At 45.5% G+C, this 20085-nt stretch overlaps 1 long non-coding RNA gene across 1 annotated transcript; it reads left to right on the plus strand.

The window, feature by feature from the left end:
• Nucleotides 1-1857: 1857 nt before the first annotated feature.
• Nucleotides 1858-14541, plus strand: LOC140916257 (uncharacterized). Its single transcript, XR_012160476.1, has 3 exons — nt 1858-1926; nt 13419-13490; nt 14408-14541. It is a non-coding gene; the product is annotated as an uncharacterized LOC140916257 (long non-coding RNA).
• The last annotated feature ends 5544 nt before the right edge of the window (nt 14542-20085 follow it).

Below are 20085 nucleotides of genomic sequence, written 5' to 3' on the forward strand. Positions count from 1 at the left end.
GCTGCATTAAGTACTCAAGAGTATTCCTAAGCTCAGAGAACCGTAGCAAACTCAGCACACTAAAATCAGCACTGAGCTGCACTTAATTTCTCTGAAATTGTGCTTAATATTGTCGCCTTGAAGCTCCATAGACACTCATGTGAGAAATTGACTAGACTACTGTACAAGCAGTTTCCTTGGTGTAATTGCTGACAACCTGGGAAAATTGCACCCAAAAACTGAAAAAATAAAATTAAAACATTTAAGTGTTTTTAAATCTTTTCTAGTTCAAATGTGTTTCTTATTTTTTAACACTGTATTGTTTTTGTCTTTCACATACCACTTTACCATAAGGATGTAAAAAAAAAAGGGGGGGGGGAAGTGCACAGTTAGTGTGGTGGCAACTACCCCACCATGCCATAACATTAATTCTCTGTCTCTGTCGTCTGATATGCCAGACTGTGGCTGACATTCTTGGAATGTGGCATTTGATACTGCGCGGTTACTAAGACAAATGTGACTGAGTCTCATCAAACTTGCTTTCAGAGAGGAAGCGTGGTCTAGTGGTTAAGGCATAGGAGGACTTTGTCTGTAAACTTGAGCAGGTCACTTCACTTCTCTGCATCTCAGTTTCCCCATCTGTAAAATGGGGATAATGATACTTGTTTACCTCACAGGGATTCTGAGAGGTTCAATTCATTAATGTTTGCCAAGCACTTTAAGATTATCCAGTGAAAGGCATTATGGACACACATGGTATTATTGTTGTTACTGTTATTATTTATTTATTGATGGTTTTCTTCTTCTGATCTGAATGCCACTTCCTATCATCTCATTTTGCTTAGCGCAAACGAGCTCATTACTCTACATAGAAGATAAAGGCTTTTCCATTAGCTCAGGTGCGGTCTATCTGTCACGTGTCTGCATACAAACCTACTCAAGGACAATGGGGAAAGACCTGGGAGGGTAATACACATTGTGCTATTGTTCCAAGCAAGGGAATGCATTCTAACTATGTGAGTGTAAGGATGTTGCTTATACAGCCATAAAAATATCCTGCAGGTATATGATGACAGGAGGAGCATGGTGGACAAGGTGGCTCAGAATTTTTCTGCCCCATTTGCACTCTCTGGGCCTGGCTTCTGCTGGAGCTGTTGGTGCTGTTCACTTGAGGCTCATACTCTCTCATGTAGGACACCTGAAAATGAAGGTCCCCAGAGTCAGTGGCTAATTCTGAACAATGTGGCCTGGAGTCATGGATTAGTGCTTTCACTGAGGTGTGAGGGGGAGGACAAAAGTGGTGACTGCCGCACCCTGCATGGAACCTGGAGGGAGGAGTTTGGAAGAGGCCCCAGGAAGTCAGTCTGTGTGCACATGGCTCGAATGCTAGCAGCAATTGCCGCATCTCTGAAAAGAATTCTCTTACTAAAGAGCCAGTTTAGTTTTACAACTCTGCAGTTTCCTTGTGTTACTGTCCACAGTAACCTGAGCCAGTGGAGACATAGGCTATGGCTATACTAACGAGCTTACAGCGGTGCAGCTGCATCAGCGCTGCTAGTGCGTCGACTTAATTACTCCAGCCCCCAAGAGTGGCGATAGCTATGCCAGGGAGAGAAGCTATCCACACCGGCACTTAGGTTGGTATAACTTACGTCGCTCGGGGGGTGGCTCATTCACATCCCTGAACAACATAACCTATACGGATGTTAGCTGTAGTGTATACGTAGCCTAAGTCATCCCTGAGGTAACTGTTGATGTCAATAGAGTTACTCAAGGGATGACGTTGGTCCATGACGCCTCGGGTAAATGAATGATTACGCTGTATCTTTAACAAGAGAATTCAGAACCTGGAGGCTCATATGACTCACCAGTGGCCATCTTGGAGCTCTTCCAGGAACACCAAACAGAAAAGATGTAACTGGATCTGCTTCTGTGTACAGACTGCAGGTACCGCTATTTCTGACTGTATAATATGTGTTGTTTGCAGTTCTGCTAACCCTCTTTTGTCCTATGACTGCAGAGGTGTTAACTACCCTCTTCATTTTAAGTGATTTCTTATAACATGTTTAACCCCTTATGCTTAGCAGTGTGTTTCACCTTGTATTTAGCTGTTATGCTCTGGTTACTCTCTGTAGATCTCTGTGAAGCTCCAAAGCTTGTCTCTTCCACCAGCAGAAGTTGGTCCGATACAAATATTAACTCAGAACTGCATGTACATATCTTCATAGTTTCAAAAACACTAGTGGTGGAGATAACAATGGGAAATGCTGCACCTCATTAAAATAATTAATTAGTCATACAGTATGGGCTAAATTTTCAAATGATCCTAGCACATTAATGACCCACCCGTGGCCTGCGTGCCTAAATGGGAGCTGAATATTTCCAAAAGTTTGGTCGCATTTGTGGGTTGTGAACACTTGAATACCTCAGGCTAAACTAAACTATCCAAAACCTAGCCCTAACTTCAACCCATACAGAAAGAGTCTTCTTTTTAAAATTTTATGCTGCAGCTCTTCTTGGTATTTCTTGTTCTCCCCAAGAGTTGTCTTTCCCTGGCACGTGACCACACTATGATGTTGTCATAGTTACACAGTAGTCAATGTTACAGTTAAGGTTACAAACCTGTTTCAGTGATAACCCTGTTTTCACCTACCTTATAACTTTCTGAAAAATTCACTTTCTGAAAGAGGTTACAGCGCTAAGAGGATCTGAATATTTCAGAGATGAGTTAATAATGGTACAGAAGGCCTTTGTATCCTTATTTCCACTGTAATATAAAATGGCGAATTAAAGGATATTACTTAAGGCTGGGAGGGCTGGTTTTTGAAAAATAAATCTCCAGATTTATGCTGTTCACTAACTGTAACGTCTCCAATATGTTGCTGATATAAAGGATTTTTGAACTAATCGTAGCTGGCCAACAACTTTCAATTCATTGTTTGAGATGTGACGCTCTTATTTTTCATTAATAACAGCAAATGCGTTTCATTTTTTCAGGTATTCTAGAGACACCATAATGGTGACTTTTTTGGTTTTCTGGGCTGAGCAGTGGAGCTGAGAGGGGTAACTGGAGTGCATGGTGTGTTGACAATCTGAGGGTGTGCAAACAATTAGCAATCTGGAACTACTTGGTAGGTAAAGCAGTCACTTGCTGACTTCTTCATCACTGAAGTGAAACTTGTCACTTGGGCCAATTGTTCCCTTCTGTGCGGCCAAACGTGCACTTTGTCAGGCCCAGAGAATTGGTTTTGTGTATTAATCCACTCTCTGCACCTTACACCATGCAGCACAGTTCGCTCATGACTTGCTATGGCAATGTATTGACATCAGAAATAGAAAATCATGAAACAGGGGTGGCTGAAACCTTTATGCATTAATGAACTGAAGGGTGGGTTGAATAGTGGGGTTGGAGTATATAGCTTTTCCTTAGAAACCCAGGAAGGATGATGTTGTGGTTAAGGCACTGGGCCCTGACTCTGAAAACCTTGGTTCCATTCCTGGGTCAGCTAAAAATATGTGACTTTAATCTCTCCATAACTCAGTTCATAATACTTCCCTGCCTCTCATAAGACAAAGTGTCTATGTAGAAAGCTGAGTGTGGTCAGCTTAGGCCTTCCTCCTTTTAAGTGATATTAATTGAGTACCATGTCACTTGCTGTGGGGGGATGAATCACTTGATTATCTGTTCATTCCCTTGGGGGCATCTGGGACTGGCCACTGTCAGGAGACAGGATACTGGGCTACCTGGACCTTTGGTATGACCCAATATGACTGTTCTTATGTACTGTGTTTGGGGCTTCTGGATAACACTGAAAACTGAAGCCACAGATTCTCTGCATAGATCTCATGGCACTTTTTCATGACCGTAAAGGTTTAGCTTAGCCAAAATAAACTGTTCATCGCTGTTTGCACATCATCTACCACACTCTGCTCCAAAGGAGGCTGACTCTGCATGGCATTGGATGTATCTCTAGTTTGTAGGTGCGATATAAATGTAGCAATTTACTAGGGTTTTATGTTCTTACACCTACTATTTGATGGGTTTGCCTCACATTTTAAAGGCCAGTGTCACACAGTCAAGTCTTGAAGAGTTGAGAGCTATGAGACACACATTCTCTCTTCCTCCAGGAATGCTTTATACATTCCAGGTTTCCAAGCTAACCCGGTCACAAAAACAAACGATACCCTAGCTCTTTCTTAAGCAGAGGTGTCAAACACTGAGCCCACTTGGTATATTCATATGGCCTACACGGTATATTTAGATTCTGCAGAATCTCAGCTTTCTTTTTTAAAAGTGGTAAGTTTCTAGCTTTCATGGTTGGAGAAGAAGAAGTAATAATAATAATAATCTTCCAACTGTGAGCCATGTGTATCTGCTGAGAATTATCCCTAAGCCTGAAGGCAGCCTGAAACAATGGCTCTGAAAGCACAACCACACAACCTTCAGTAAAAAGAAAAGGAGTACTTGTGGCACCTTAGAGACTAACCAATTTATTTGAGCATGAGCTTTCGTGAGCTACAGCTCACTTCATCAGATGTTTACCGTGGAAACTGCAGCAGACTTTATATACACACAGAAATCATGAAACAATACCTCCTCCCACCCCACTGTCCTGCTGGTAATAGCTTATCTAAAGTGATCAACAGGTGGGCCATTTCCTCTACAACCTTCAGTGTAATTTGGGTTGTTTTTAACTTTCAAACTTAATGCTGCTGCCTCACGTACCAGCCTTAACTGTTTCGTCCCTGGACCCTGATCATTTTATCACAGGGAATCTGGGAGTTGCTGCAGGAAGTGAAGAATACCTTTCCCAGCTCCAGTTGCAACTCTATGGTTGTCAGTAAGGCCTTCTGGCTTGTAAAGCAGTCCCAGCTAGGACTGGGGCTGGGAACTCGAGCTCGCACAAATAGCTCAGCATTTACAGACCAAGCACAGTCAGAGCGTTAGCACCTTCCTACTAGCTAACAATAATACAGACTGCACCTTAGGTTTTATGGTTTCTTTTACTTAATAAGAAGCAGTAGTTTTCACAAAATGAATCACAAAAAAAAATCTGCTCTTGGGACCCGATATCGCCCTGTCTATTGCGATGCTGTTAACAAAGCTCTCGGTGTAGGTCACTTCCAGAGGCAGCATGCTGGGCTAGATGAACCATTGCCTTGTGTGGTGAATCTTCTATTTCACTGTGCTTGAGATTGCACTGGTTTTGCTGTGGCTTGGCCAGAATTGACTGTAACTGGGGTGCTCCAGTCACTCCAAAAGCCTTTCCCATCCGAGTTCTTGCAGCGGACCGCCAGGATGTACACGGTGTCTGGCTTCACATCATAAACATAGTAGCTGGTCTGCTCACCCACATCAGGCTCTTGCTAACATGGAGAAAGAGAAAAAGCTGTTTAAATTACTTTCATTTCACTTCCCAAGAACAACAATAATTCCTTGCCCCCTTTATTCTTCAATTAGGAGAAATAACTGAGAGGAAGAAAGATGACAATACTTAACACTCAGCATCTTTAAAGCATTTTTACATACATTAAGTTATGCACGCAACAAGGAAACTGAGGCACAGCAAAGTGACTGTCTCAAGGCCATAAAATAAATCAGTGTCAGCACCAGGAGAAGAATGCAGGAGGTCTTGGGACCCTGGACCAATAAACCACACACTGGAAGGACTCACCTGTTTAAATAAATATGTTTCCTTTTTAAACAAATTTTTATTTATTCTCAAAAACCATTGTTTAGAATATTCCATGGTATATGGAATCACAGTCTGTCTTAAAGAGGAGGCACTCATTAAAGAAAACAACTGCGATCTATAGACAGAAGGAAACAGACTTCCATGCAGCCTGAGTTTCAGCTTTGTCTCCTTTGTTTACCAGGGACCTCAACCTACCTAGAAATGTATAGCACACAGAGACATCTAGTGGCTAAATGACATACTGCAAGTAAAATATCGATATAGTTTATAGAGCAAGCACTTGGAAATCTACACTTACTCTGTGGGGTCTCAGAACTGTTCTCGAAACCGTTTTTATTATAGTGCGGCTGTCACATTGGTTGTGTCCACAGCTAATGCATTTGCAGGCAAAACTGTCGAAGACCAGTTAGGACAACACCCAGGCCAGCATGTATGAATCTGCCCAACGCTGCGTAAGTCAGTGGAGCTCCACCGGCTTACAGGCTCCAAGACTCACGCAGTTTATAGCGGGGCTGCTCAAAACTACACGGGCTTGTCACAACTCGAGAGGGGCTGTTATGCCAGTGGAGGGTGCTAGAACACAGCATGCTCCAGCCATACCGGAAGCATGCTCGGGGACACCTCCACACATTGGGCAGGGTGGGGGGCTAGGAAGACACGGCCTAGAGCTGGGTATGCTGGCTCTGTGCCAGCCAAGGACTCCCCTATGCTGGAAGAATCTTTAGCTGCCCAGAAAGGGCAGCTTACTGGCCCTTGATGCTGCCAGGGGGGCCGAAAGGGGTAGGAGAGGGGAAGAAAGGGGTGGGAACGGGACAGAATCTGGCCATGAAGTTTGGATCCTGAGTTGGGGTAGTCGTTTCTTCTGAGAGAATCATAGACATAAGAGAGGGTTCGGCTTGTTAGTCCACACTCCTGGCCAATGGCTATACTGTTTCTTAAAAGGGGCATTTCTTTTCAGTCACTTTCAGTGCTCTTCCAGAGTGTATGTGTAACCCAGACACCACCTGGTTGTGGTGTTCTGTTCCCTCTAGTGGCACGGAGACCACTTAGAGATGAATAAGTAAATTGGTTAGTCTCTAAGGTGCCACAAGTACTCCTTTTCTTTTTGCGAAGACAGACTAACGCGGCTGTTACTCTGAAGCCTGTCTTCTAGAGCCGTAGCTAAGAGCCACGTGGCTTTTAGCTCATGCAGTAAAGGCTCATGCATTTAGCTCCAGAGGTCCCAGATTCGATCCCACCCACCAACGACCAGGGTCTGTCGGTGTTACATATGGTCAAATGCTGAGCTCACAAGTCAATACCCTAGGACACTGACCACAGGGTCAGAGCCATCTCTGATGTAAGCCCAGTGAAGTCCATGAAGCTACACCAGGGATGACACAATTGCTTACTGTTGTGTTTTACTTGTGACACAGTTGCTCTGCTGCTGTTGAACACCCCATCTTCTGAAAGTTCCTATCCCACGTTCACGTTTCCCAGGCAGTGTGCAGACTTCTGTGGCACAAGGTTCCTTGCAAACCAGACATGGTTCCCCAGGGCTTTGGTAAGGAAAGCCCCCACACCTGTTATACTGCAGACGCAGCTCATGGAAGGCCAGGAAAGCAAAAGTAACTCACCTCCCATTCGCCACTCCCCTGTTCTTGGTACTGAAGCTCAAACACCAGTGGGAAATAGGAGGCTGCCACACCAGGTGGGTACCCCCATTCTACAGATAAGTGGGTACCAAATCCAGTGGCCTTCAGGCCCTCTGGTGGTTCAGTTTTAGCTATTAAAAAAAAAAAAAAAAGAGGAAGAAGAAGGTGAAAGGAGGGGCTAAACTCACATTGTGGGGACATGGGCGGAGGGTTGGCTACATGCCCATGTGTATGTGTGTGATCGGTGGTTTGTTCATGCTCTAGGGTAAAATTTTTGAAAGCTCCTGAGTGATTGAGATGGCTAGGTCCCATTTTCAAGTGACTTATACACTCCGGAGCCTAAGGCCCATAGGTTTTCAATGAGACTTAGGTGCCTACATCATTTTGAAAATGGGACTAGGCCCCAGATCCTCCAAGGTATTTAGGCATGACTGAAATCAATGAGCGTTAGGTGCCAAAATACCTTTGAGGATCTAGGCCTTGGCACCTAAGTCACTTAGTTGTTTTTGAAGATTCCCCCTCTCCCCGCCCCCCGTCCCAAGAGGAGAAAATCACTAAAACAAATTTATTAGTATCTTCCCCATAGCAAAGAGTAATTAATCTACAATGGATGAGGAAACTGCCATCTCAGCAGTCTGGACAGGGAGTGCAGCTCCCATTTGAATTTTGGCTAAAGCCAGCATTGTGAGTCTTGCTATTTAAAAGCAAACCAAAGTTTCTTTTGGCTGACAGTAACCAATATAATAGCTTCTCACCAGGAGCCCATGGCCACTAGCAGTAAAATTGCCCTGTGCTATCCTGTCTTAGTGGGCAGCACTTGTGAAACAGATGTTCCTAAAATATCTGCCAGCATCACTGCTCAATGTAGGAGTCCTGCCAGCGCAAGATTGGCCCTGAGGTTTTATGGGGATCCAAAGGAACTCCCCTCCTCCCAAGCCCAACCACCGAAAAAACGCAAGTGGTGGTGATGAGCACCACAAACCACATTGACTTCAGCAAGCTCTTCCCAGAATCTGGCCCCAGTGCTCTTAGTTACATAACTGCACAAGGGCCTATAACTTCACTTCCCCCAAGCAAAGCCCTCGATTCAGGAATGCCCATGTTTAAGTGCTGCTTTCCTGAATCAGGCCGCTTTTCTCAATCACGCCAAAGTCTTCGAGGAAGTGGGGTGGGGGAAATCCTGAGAAATCTCATTGGCTGATAGACAAGAGCCCTCCATGTTACTAAGAGTAAGTCTCACTGGGAAGAAAGTCTTTAATGTCATTCTTCTAGGTACAATAGGGCAGAGAAGTATTATGACAGAGTAATCTACTGTATGTGCTTCTCAATCTGGAGGTGATTTTCCTGCTCCTCAGTCTGTAGTGTGTGCTACAGTTGCTGGTTTCTGGAGCTGCCTCCCGGAGCGTGGAAGGGAAGAGGCTGTTTGCTGAGGGATCAGAGTGGAGAGATTTGTGTGTCCGAAGAAAGAACCCCTCCCTTGGGGAAGACAAACCGTTCTCAGTGCAGAAGTAACCAGGGCAGTCCCTGGATGGAAATGTAAGAATGGCCATACATCCATATAAGAACTGGACCAACAATGGTCCAGCTAGTCCAGGCAGTGGCTGGTGCCAGATGCTTCAGTGGGAAGGAACATAACAGGGCAATTTTTGAGGAATCCATCCTGTTGACCAGTCCCGGCTTGTGGCAAAAAGAAAGACTCCGCTCCTATTGCACACTTGCTCTGTGTATGTTTGTGTGTGTGTGTGTGTGTGTGTGTGTGTGTGAGAGAGAGAGAGAGACAGAGAGAGAGATTTGACTCCTATTGCACACTCACTTTGTGTGTGTGACGACTCTCACAGACTGTGTGTGTGAGAGAGACTCCTATCGCACATTTGCTCTGTGTGAGAGAGAAAAAAACTCTACTCCTATCATGCTCTCTCTCTCTCTTCCCGGCCCCCCCAAACCTGGCCTTGAATCAAGCAACAGCCACCAGCGGAGGAAAAGGCTGAGCTGTTTCACTCTGCAGCTGGGGGGATGGGTAGTTCATGCTGCTGTAGGCTGAACAAAAAGGGGGAAAAAAGGCAGTTTATAGTGAGGAGAAGCTAGCAGCAAAGAGATGGGAGAGAGGGAAACTGGAGCCAATGTCGGAGCATTTTAACCACCACTGCCCTTGAAGGAGGCCCATTACATTCAGGAGCTGCCACCCACCCCCTGCTTGGGAGTTAACATGCTGTCCAAACAAAAAATATGGGAAGAAAGAGCTCTAGTCATGGGCCTGTCACTGCAGCACATTTCTCAGTGTCAGGGGACTGGATTAGCACACAGCAGAGCCCCAGCTGTATTTTATTACTGCTGGGTCTTGCCTGTGTAGATGAGAACAATCCGTATTAGAATCATGTTTCAGTCCTTAAAAGACATGGCTAGTGACCTGGCTTAGAGCCATCTACAAGGTGGTTGGGGCATGCTGCGTTAGATCCCAGTCCCCTGACACTGTTCAGAAGGGACCTCTATCAGACATCGCCCTGCTCTGAATGTTCAGAGGCTCTAAGCTCACAGGTATGACATGCTGGCTTTCTAGAGTCTCATCCAATTGAAATCTGACTCATCCTGGCCCTTCCACAGGACACTCCTTGATCAGTTTACTTCCCGCTATCTCTGTGTTCTGCCTTAAACACAAGGAGGAGGGGCCTGGTTCTCTGACTCTGGAGCTGCTGCTGCATGTGAGTAGCTCCCCATCGATTTCAGGGGAAGCGGCTCACAGGCAGGGGCGCAGAGCTGAGCCAGTGGCAAACAGCACATTCACGCTGCAAGAACCACGCTGCATCGAAATGGAACAGGGCAGGTTTTATGGCACCCGGACAGAGTTAGAGATATTGCACTCCTGGGCCAGTAATCCTCATTTGTCCCAACCCCTCCCCTCCAAAAAGTAATTGTGCTGTGGGAACCATTGTGGGGAAGGGAAAATAAGAAAGTAAAGCGTAGCTGCAGCCGGGCAGGAATTGGGAGGCTGTGTTAAATGCAGCATGCTGTCTAGAGGGATGGGGAGAGAGCAGATACCGGGTGAAGGCCAAGATAAAGCGACTGGGATGCCTCGAAGTGTAAAAAGCCCTGTAAGGAAGGGGTCTGCACAGCACCTGCCCCTGGATGGAATCACATGAGACAAGGGAGGCCCAGAGGCTTTGCCCCATGGCTCGATGCCCCCTCTCCTGTTCAGCACCAGAGACTATTGGAGCTACACTGTTGGCTGAAGCTCCTTTGTTTATAATTAGAGGAGCAGCAACACTGGGATCTGACCTTCCCTGGGTTTTTGTTCACATTGTGAATGTTAAAAGCAGAGAGTGCGCCTGTGGGGGGGTTGTGTTCACACTGGGCGTGGGTCCACACCAGGAAAAAAAAGTGGTGTTTTACCATGTGTTAGTTAGCATGTATTAAAACCCCACCACGGACAAGGCAGTTGGTAGTTTTCACACGTTAGCATGCTGAGGTTTGACCTGCTAAGACGTGAAAACTGAAAACTGGCTTGTACGCCCCAAGATTTTAACTCATGTTAATTATGATGGCTTAGCTAACGCATGGTACAAACACCTTTTGTCCAAGTGAAGACAAGGCCTACCTGGTCAGGAATAGCCAGCCCCTGGCCTAAATAACAGCACTTCTCTACAAAGGGCGTTTGAAAGCTTCAGTCATAACTATCCCTTGCGACACCAAGGTGAAGTTGTATTATTCCTACTTGATAGATGGGGGAACAGACCCAGGACGTTTGGTTTGCATATGGGCACAGAGGGAAGCAATATCACAATTTTTTCTGGCTCCCAGTCCTCAACTAAGGGGGGAGGGACACCTCAGTGGTTTGAGCATTGGCCTGCTAAACCCAGGGTTGTGAGTTCAATCCCTGAGGGGGCCATTTAGGGACCTGGGGCAAAAATTGGGGATTGGTTTTGCTTTGAGCAGGGGATTGGACTAGGTGACTCCTGAGGTCCCTTCCAACCCTGACATTCTATGATTCTAAGACCACTGGAGCATGACACCTTCCTCTCAGGCCGGGGTCGGCAACCTTTCAGAAGTGGTGTGCCAAGTCTTCATTTATTCACTCTAATTTAAGGTTAGTATGCCAGTAATACATTAACGTTTTTAGAAGGTCTCTTTCTATAAGTCTTTAATATATAACTAAACTATGGTTGTATGTAGAGTAAATAAGGTTTTAAAAATGTTTAAGAAGCTTCATTTAAAATTAAATTAAAATGTAGAGCCCCCTGGACCGGCGACCAGGACCCGGGCAGTGTGAGTGCCACTGAAAATCAGCTAACGTGCCACCTTTGGCACGCGTGCCATAGGTTGCCTACCTGTGCTCTAAGAGCTTGATCCAAGCCTATTAATGTCATTAAGAGTCTCTCCGTCAACTCCAGTGGGCTCAGGGTCAGGACACAAATGTGAATATTTGCTCTAATTTCCTCTCCACCATAAAAACGATTAAACAAAGAAGCAACCACCCAAACACGCCCTGCCACGCACACCCCACACACCAATGTCTTCAGTGTTAACAATCAGCTTCTCTGACACCTGGTTCCCAGCTTCCACCCAGATTTCATAGGTCCAGTACAGGCACAGGTTGGTGCGGCTGAAATAGCAGGAGTTGGGGCCACTGGTGACATAGTCTTTGCATTCTTCGGTTTCTGTTACTCCCCTAAACCAAGTGAACAAAGAGTGAGGAGACCGTCCCACCCAGAGATCTCTATGCAAGAAGACACACGATGCCCTCCCACCCCACTGTCCCCTGCACTTTGGGCATGTTCCCAAAGGCAGCTTCTTTTTAAAGCTGCGATTTTTCTGGGTTCGCTCTTTAGGCATGTGGAAATCTCTAGGTAGTTAATTTTTCAACCCATCGCACTGCTGATGGAACCTGCATGTGCTTTGTCAACCACTGGGACGTCCATTCGGATGCTTGGAAAGGTGCACTTGGTGTGTTCAGCTGCAAACGCCCCAGCGCCTTTTGCTGAGGTATGCCGCACGTTGTGCTGCTGGAGAGGCTGAAAGAGTAGCTAGCTCAAAGGCCATCGCATTAGTGTGTGTGATTTAGATACACACTTAACAAGAGCTGGTGCGACTTCTTTCTAACCACAGCATTCTAAAGGAGTAATCCAGACACCCGCAGTAACACCAAGAAGGCCAATGCTGGAGAATTTATCTCTGTGGGTGGAAAGGTACTTAGACAATTATTTTGATTCCCACCTGCCATCTGAGGGGACAGTACAGTGCAGCTACTAAAATAAATACTGCAGCCCACACCACTCACAATACATTAGAATAAAGGGAAAGAGGGGGAACTCTGTGCAGGGAATTATATAATGTCAAAAAAAGAGAGTTACTTCCCCTTTGCTGGATGCCGTGGAGTCCCCATAAACATGCAATAATTCAAGGCTCATGTTTCATAGCTGGGACAAAGTTTTCACCCAGTTTTACTTACCTCCTCTTATATCTGAGGTGGAATGTTGTATTGGATGCAGCACCATCCTGTGGAGTCCAGTGGCATGACATGCACTTTGGATAAAGCACTAAGCACCGCAGGTGTAAGGAGGAAGAAGCTCCTAGAGAGTGCAAGGGGAGAATGGAGTGATATATCATCAAACAGATCAATGGCCATTTTCATTATGCCACCGGAACTAGGGAGCATCTTACTGGTAATCTTCAGAATGCTCTATGTAGGGAGGAGTTAACATTCAAAAAAGCCACAATAATCTTACTGCACTTCATCTTGCATATCCCCCGAATATACATCTATACCCACAGGGGGAACGTTACCTTTTTACACAGCCTAAACCGGAGATCGTCTCTGCCTAGCCTTCATCACAGCCAGGCTGTCTTCCCCTCCAGCCTCTAGTTAGGTGTCTCGTGGAGTGATAACTCTAAGACACTATTTTCAGGGGCTTATAATTTAGCTGTAAAATTTGCTCCAGGCTGGACCTTGGCAGGCACAGTCTCCACATGGGGTTTGTTTTGTTCTAACTCTAGAAGCAAACATCTGTTTACCTATCTTGATGGATAAGAGTGCAAAAAAAGTATCACTCCGGTTGTTTTTCTGCTATACTTAAAACGAACATTTTATGTATTTGACGTGTTTATTTTTGTGCAGGCCCTGGGTCCATATAATGGAAAAGTAGCATTTGCTATCTGGGGCGGGAGGAAGCCAATGGAAGCCACAAAGGTATGTTATTTAGCAGTGTGGCTCTCTGCACATGCATGCTATGTTTATCTTCCCCCAGTGACTGTGAACACCTGGATTAAGGCCTCAGGGTCTTGATACACAGATTGCTATTTGTGGAGCTCTGACCCCCTGTGCACCTCAGGGAACAGAAACAGCTGCCAGTGCCCAGCCCCGTCTGCCTGGCCTTCCCACTGCCCAGAACCCTTTCTTGTAGCTTTGACCCTGCAAGTCCTTGCCCATCATGCAGCGAGTTGATGCACTCCAGCGCAAATGGAAGCTACGTGTCCAGGCAAGTCAGGCTGAGTACTAAGAATACTGCAGGGCAGCAAGTTCCAAGCCCTTGGCGTGCTTGCTCCTTTACTTATATGCACACGCAGGGCAGGCTGTGGTCAGAGACCTGGGTCCAAGCATGACCCATCATGCTAATGAGCTGCTGACCTGCATGTTTCCCACTCTGGCTTTGCTCCTGCTGTTAGGCCGGATAGCATGGCAGCTGCACAGCGCTTATGTCATCCAGGATCAGTCTCCTCACACTGTCTGGCCTGCTCATCGCTTTCCACCTTCTGATTATAGACACAACACCCCATATCTGCCCTGTGCTGGGATCAAGCCCTCTGTAGACACAACACCCCATATCTGCCCTGTGCTGGGATCAAGCCCTCTGTCACTAGCAAGACTTCACTGAATATTACCCGCACTGGGATTTAGCGTCGGACACAATGTTGTAAGCTCTTCGGGGGCAGGGCAGGGCTGCGTTTGTGCAGCACCTAGCACTGTGGGGCTGGGTCTATCATTGGGATCCTGAGGTGTGGCTGCAATACAAATAATAATAGAATGATCACATCCCTATGATTAAACTGATCTCAATTGCAAGCAACGGCTAGAAGCTGTGAATTCACCCCTCTTTTGCTTCTTAGTTTACAGTGCGTAGACCTTGTATTTTACCTTTCGGTGCCAGGTGCCTGCCAGAGATCCTCATTATTACAGCCCAGATGAGGAAGTAGTAGTTAAGCATCCCTGCCATCTGGAGAAACATAATGGATTGAGCATATGGACAATTAAAAATGCAACGATATATTGAGAGATCCGTCTCTAGCTTATTTTAAACATCCAGGGCTTCAGCTTTCCTGATGATACCATGCACTGGAAGAAGCAAGCGCTTCTTGCTCCCCTCTGTGATTTGGTACATGATCCATGAAAAGAAAAACTCAAGGACCGGCTAGGGTTTGGTGGCTCACTCACAGGTAGCTGACACATTGGATGGGTCAGACGTCCCCCTGATGCCTGTCGGGGGCTTAGGTGGAGAACCAGTGTGGTTGGTGATGACTCTCTCTTATGGTTATGAGAGGCATTCTCTTTGTTTGAGCAACTGGCCCTTTACACTGTGGCCTGTTGGTCAGAGCAGAGGCCTGGGAGTTAGGACTGCTAGGGTCTGCTCCCAGCTCTAAGAATGACTTGTGATATGCCCTTGGGGAGCCCCATAATTGCTCTGGTCACCCCTCTTCAAAAATGGTTGTACTGGTACTGGGGTGGTGGGGAGCACCATTGATTATTGCCTTCCAAGGCATTGAGATGCCCATCTGAAAGGCGCTCCCTGACTGCACACAGGATAATGGAGCATGAGTTATGTTTATTGAGCAGAAAACTGAGGCCTCCTAACAGTGCTAAGGTTCAGCCACGTCACAGTAAAGGGGGGGATTGAGTTCACAGGGGAGAGAGCTCTCTGTTCCTTGGTGGATGGTTAGGCACATAAAATACTGTGCAGGGTTTTCCTCTCTTTAATTGCTAGCTATGTTCTCTGTGAGCAATGAGTTCCACAGGTTAATGTGTACAGTGACCCAGCTGCTGCTGCCTTGGGATCATTTCATCATTGGAAATGAGAGCAGATTGGCTGGACTTGTCCCATAGGTGCTCTCAGTGTTCGAGCTGAAGCTGTGCTAGCAACAGCCTTGTCCAGAAAACCAGCAGGTTGTAGCAGGCTTTCCCAGAGCAGTCTGGAAAGGGGATTTTTATCCTGACATCTGTGCTGCTCAGCCCATGCTTTGGACAAAGCCTCAGGTCTGTTGCAGCACATTATTTATGTGGCAGGGACCCTGGAATCATGTGACATTGGCCTTCCCTCTCCCAGGGCTTCTCCCTCACTGACTCCTCCCTGCTCAGTTCCAAACAGTGCAAGGGTTTAGAATTTGGGCTAGTGAAAATTCATCTTAAGATAAATATTGGCCTGTGGGAAAACTGCTTGGCCATTTTAATGTTTACAGCTTCATAGCACTAGATGTTTATCCATTCAAGGCGTACTCTATGTATGGAGATTATTGGTTTGTATATAATAATTTCTAATTGGCAAGGATTATCCCATAATCTGGTCTAACTGACAGAGCTCATAGGCACTGCCTAGTGGTCTGACAGCATAGGATTTAAAGACAGGAACTCCTGCAGTATAATCCTGGCACTCCCTCAATGTCCTTGGGCAAGTCACATCACTTTTCTGCCTCAGTTTCCCCCCTTCCCCCATAAAATGAAGCTAATACCTGCTTACGCACCTCATGGGGATGTTGTGTGGGTTAATGTCTGTAAAAGGCCTTGAAGATGAACCAGTGTATCTGCACCTGTGCGAGAACTGCTTTTAATATATATTTAAACAGGCCTTTTTAATACTGGAGCCTTTCTGTGCTTCATTTGCCATGGGTGATCTTGCTTGTACCATGGGCGCCCACAGGAGTGGGGCTCATAAATAATCAATGATAGTATAACTGAAATGGTGAATAATACTAGTGGGGTGGATGGGAGTCCAGGACATTGCACTCATTCTGTACAGTGGGCCAAATTCCAGGCTTAATGATGCTCCATGGGCTGGGTTATAAATGGAGGACCCCTACTCCCCTCAATCCAGCTTCAGAGTCAACAAACCAATAAGACTAATGTTGAACAGGGGAGTCAACACTTCTGAGAGCTACTGTTTAGGCTGCCTGAAGCAGACATTCACAGAATATCAGGGTTGGAAGGGACCTCAGGAGGTCATCTAGTCCAACCCCCTGCTCAAAGCAGGACCAATCCCCAATTGTTGCCCCAGATCCCTAACTGGCCCCCTCAAGGATTGAACTCACAACCTTGGGTTTAGCAGGCCAATGCTCAAACCACTGAGCTATCCCTCCCCAACAACTGCATCAGTTATCCTCAGTTCTTCCCAACCAGGAATGAAATGAAAAAATTAGATTCTGCAGGCTCTGAGGAGGGCCACAAATACATCAGGTGGGCTGGGTGTCCTCCCTTCCCTATGCATTGGTGTTCTTCAATGACCTGAAGAGGAGCTCAAAGTAAGCCCAAAAGCTTGTCTCTCACCAACAGAACCTGGGCCAATAAAAGAAATTACCTCACCCTCCTTGTCTCTTTAATATCCCTGCCCTATGTCCTAAATGGATAGTCACAAGTATGTCCTTAAGCATCATCCAAATGCATAGGGCTTTAAGGAAATATGCAGCGCACAGCTGGTTAATAATGTTTTATCACCATCTAGTGTGGTTCTGAGCCTGCAAATTGTTCAGCCACAGGATTCCCAGTGCAGACAGTGAGCATTCTGTGCATGGAGAGCTTGCAGGACCAGGCTCTTGATGGAGAATAATATTTGAAGTCTTTTAAAAAAGAAATTACAGCACCTGTCTACTGCCCCATTGCAACTAATGTGGAATGTCTTAACTCTGTACTTCCTGTCTGACGTGAGTAATTGGCAGAAGATTAAAGCTCTCGTTGGGCATCACTGCCTTGGGGAAATCACTTGTAAATACCTCCCATTTGGTGACCCCTAGTCATTCCAAAGACAAATTATTTAGCTAGGGATAAAAATCAGCCCTGGCAAGGCTGCTTTAGCTGTAACCAGAAGAGGATGAACTCAGCTCTTCTGTCTGCCATTCAGTTCAAGAAGCATCAAAATGATAAGCAATAACAGGAAAGAATCTCTTACTTACCTCAGGAGAAGGTCTCCAGTCTCCTTTCACTTGTTGCAATGAGTCTATATTCACCCTGCAGGTCAGTGTTGGCTCACACTATTGGTGGGCTGGGTTTAATTGCAGGGGTGCAGGAGGAAACAAACATCTTCTCCAGACTATTTTTAGTACTCGATTTTTTTCAAATTTCCTCTTTAAAAAGGGAACAAAATTGGTTCAAAGGAAACCAGCTTGCCCAGAACCATTCTCATGAAGAGCGCCACCTGTGAAGTTCTCTTGGTTCTTTTAATCTAACAGGACTTCCCCTCATTAGAACAAAGACTTGCGGAGAGTCCCTGGCTTTAGGAAGTGCCTAGCTGGCACTCTGGCTGGCCCACTTTCACACAACTGCTACAAAACAAAACCAGAAGTAGAAAATGACCAGCAATTTACAGGAATTGCACTGTAAGTCTAGTGCATTAACCCCCTGTGTCACAGATGCCACTTGCTGAGGGTCTCCTAACAGGGAGCGTTATTCGTCAGGTAATTTTACTTGGCAGGAAAAGGGATGATTATGCATGGTTTTCCCTTCGTGGGTGTCAAATTGATTGTGTGGAGTGGGTTGAATTCCACATTTAGTCATAGCCCATAAACGGAAGCATAAATCTGGAACTCCATACCCACCTCCATCCACAGCAGAACACCTACTGATGTCAGTAAGAGGTTTGCGTGGAGCTCAAAGAGGGAATTGGGTCTCTATAAAGTAACTAAATTTTTAGATAGTTATTTTTTAAGTATTCCATTGCCACATTCACTATCACTCAGTGGGAAAGCATACTCCTGGGTGGGCCCACTGCTATTTCTGCCCTTTTATTTCTCTTCCTTCCCCAACCTCCTTTCTGTCTCTCTCTATTCTTCTCTCTGCATTTCCTTCCCTCCTTCTACTCCCAGTTCCAACCTCTCCCCCACCTGGAATTTTTTCCCATCACCAATGTTATCAGTAACACAATTGTTAATGTTGACATGAGACTGTCATCATTTTAGACAACACTCCAATGAGATTAATAGGGGGCAGAGAAGTTCATGTGTCCAAGAAACGTTCTTTCAGGCTGATTGCAGAATCAGGCAGGCATTGTGACATCACTTTACCCTTGGTTTGCATTGGAAAGGTTTCCTTCATAAGCATGAGGAATTTTTTTATTTTCAGTTTAAATAAAAGCTGCGATTCTGCCCAGTCTGAATGCGTTATGGAGGCCAAATGAACACACCAGGTGGGTTGAGTCTGACCCACCAGCTGTATGTTTGATGCATATGTTGCACTTGAACTTAAAATCTGGTTTTACTCTGAAAAGCAACGTTATCCAAAGGCCATTAATGGGGCTCCATGTATATTGTCAAATGTGCTCAATTTACAGATAAAAATAAGCTTTTTCTAACTGCAGCCATGGAAAGTCACTCTAGCTAAGGTATTTTCCCCTCTCCCACCTATCACCATGATGCATAAAGGTGCTGTAAGCCATAGTTAGCTCTGTCACCTTTGGGTTGCCTCGTTGTAACTGATTGGAATTTAATTGGAATGATTGTTTACAACAATGGTCCTCAACCAGGAGTACACCTACCTTTGGGGGTGCTCAGAGATCTTCCAGGTGATACCTCAACTCACCTAGATATTTGCCTAGTTTTACAACAGGCTACATAAAAAGCACTAGCGAAGTCTGTACAAACTAAAATTTGTTTATACTGCTCTATATACTATACACTGAACTCTAAGTACAATATTTATATTCCAATTGTTTTATTTTATAATGATATGGTAAAAAGGAGAAAGTCAGCAATTTTTCAGTAATAGCATGCTGTGACACTTTTGTAGTTTTATGTCTGATTTTGTACATTTTTAAATGAGGTGAAACTTGGGGGTACCCAAGACAAGTCAGATTCTTAAAAGGGGTACAGTAGTGGGGAAAGAGTGAGAGCCACTGGTTTACACCAAGAAACCAGCTCACTTTCCCTTAAGTGGGGAACTTTAAGTAAAAACAGAAGTGGAGCTGATTCTGAGTGTACACAGGGAGCAAGTCTCCTGGCTGAGCCAGGGCCATTTGTACTCAGGCAGTTCTCTGGGTAGAACTGCACTTCATATTGCCTAAAATAATCATTCAAGAAAAAAAAATCACAGCTTGGGCACCCCAGAGACAGTTCTGCCTCGAGTCGCACTTTCACTGCCTCAGCAAAGAAGAGTTTGGGGCCTCCCTGCACTTTCTATTCGATCTTTGCTCACCTTCCAAAATCGCCACACAGTTCAACACAACTTGGCCAGGTTGGGCCAAGGACTGGAGCCCAGCTAGAATATCAACAGAGTTGTGTGGGAAAAAGCTCTCTCCATGGTTGGAAGTTCCTAATGTTTGTGATTTCAAGTTGAATGCATACATCTAACAGAAAGAGTGAGTAAAATTGACCTGAATCAAAAATGGAGCTGGAAACCAAGCCATGGCCTTTCTGGAATAAAACCTAAGGACTAATGCAGAGCCTGTTGATCCTGAACCGCCTTCATGCCAGTCCAGCATACTGTTGACATGCTACTGTGTCAGCATGGTTTTGAGTGTTTAACTTGTGTCAATTGGGTCCAGTTACCTGTGAGAAGTGGATTGTGGTTTAGGCACTCTGGGTAGCAACAA

Source organism: Lepidochelys kempii, chromosome 8 (assembly GCF_965140285.1).
Source record: "Lepidochelys kempii isolate rLepKem1 chromosome 8, rLepKem1.hap1, whole genome shotgun sequence".
Lineage (NCBI taxonomy): Eukaryota > Metazoa > Chordata > Testudines > Cheloniidae > Lepidochelys > Lepidochelys kempii.